We start from the raw sequence: 1734 nt of genomic DNA, 5'->3' as shown, positions 1-1734 counted from the left end.
ATAATCCTTGAGGAAGAAGCCCAAGTTGGCCACGGCCAAGGAGGGGTTGAATGAGGCATGTGGAAGTTCCATTTAATAAAGTGGGATATGATGCCCACACATAGCTTAGGATTTATTTTATTTCCTTATGTTAAGAACAATTTAAGACTTTCCTTTTGGGTTGTATTTTGGCTTAATGTGGCCAACGTTATCTTTATATTTTGGACACCAAATAATTATGTAATCAGGTACAAACTTTCCTTCTTGGAGAAGGGCGTGAAGACCAAGGAAGGAAGCATATTAATGCCTTCCTTATTTAGCTTGGACGTGTGAATTCAATGGAGGACAATTTCAAAACCTTACCATATTGAGTTCAATTCGTTTGGAGAGGCATCAAGGGAATAAAAGCTCATGAAGATTTGTTCCCTAAATCAAGGTCGACGTGAATTACAAGGCCCACCAAATCAATTAGGCATGTGGAATTCAAACAAGGGATCAAAACAAATTCATTCCTTAATGGGAATTGGCGTGACAAATCAAGAAGGAGGAGAATTCAAAATGCAAAATCTTGCCTTATGGATCAATTTCAGATTGGAAGAATAAACACCTTCCTTAATTGAATAAGGCATGTGTTGGGCGTGCAAATCAAGGGGATACTCAAGCATAACTCCTTTCCTTAATGAGAGCAACACGTTTGGAAATCATTCAAGGCAATGGATTCTTTCCTTAATGGTACCAAAGGAATGTATTCAGCCTACAAACTTGAATAGGGACGTGATAGCCAAGGAGGATTCACTCAACATTCAAAATCTTGCCTTAAACACAAAAAGCACATGGGAATACGAATTAGGAAAGTCTATCAATATGTTTTACTCTTTGATTCACGTGGGAATAGGGACATGGCTGAGTTCCTTTCCCTATATATGTAACCGAATTGCCTTATGAATAAAAACAATTCAGATTTTAGTTGGATAATTTCCATTGCTAGTTGAGATTTCTCCTAGTGTTCTTGGTTCAACCAAGCTTGTTTTCTTATCAAGATACTCATCTTGTGGCGAAAATTCCTTAAGGCTTATCAAGAATCACTTCTTGTGGCGCCTCCATCCTTCTTGTCTTCTCCATCTTCTTGTTCCCAAACCCACGGCCAAACACTCACCAAAACCACCCAAAATCCCCTCACTTCCCACGGCCAAACACCCATAAAACACCCTCACATAACCCTAATCCTCACGGCCATAATTCCCCAAAAAAATATCCCATACACATTCCACAACATCACAAGTACATCAATCATCAACCAAACAACCACCAAATCCATCAAACACAATCAAAACCCCACGGCCCAAAACACAACCAAACAACATTCAAAACATCCAAAACAAATACAATTCCAAAAGTCCCAAAAAGTAATTACCTAATCCTATCCTCATCCTCATCCTATCCTCCTCCTAATCCTCATTTTCATCCTCAACCTATCCTCATCCTCAGTCTCATCCTCATCTTCTTCCTCACCCTCATCCTATTCTCATCCTCATCCTATCCTCCTCCTAATCCTCCTCCTAATCCTCATCCTCATCCTATCCTCATCCTATCCTCCTCCTCATCCTATCCTCATCCTTATCCTCATCCTACCCTCATCCTCCTCCTCCTCCCCATCGTCATCCTCATCCTATCCTCCTCGTCATCCTCATCTTCTTCATTATCCTATCCTCGTCCTCATCCTCATCCTCATCCTCATCCTCATCCTCATCATCA

Source organism: Lupinus angustifolius, chromosome LG06, assembly GCF_001865875.1.
Source record: "Lupinus angustifolius cultivar Tanjil chromosome LG06, LupAngTanjil_v1.0, whole genome shotgun sequence".
Lineage (NCBI taxonomy): Eukaryota > Viridiplantae > Streptophyta > Magnoliopsida > Fabales > Fabaceae > Lupinus > Lupinus angustifolius.
This window is presented reverse-complemented; position numbering follows the sequence as displayed.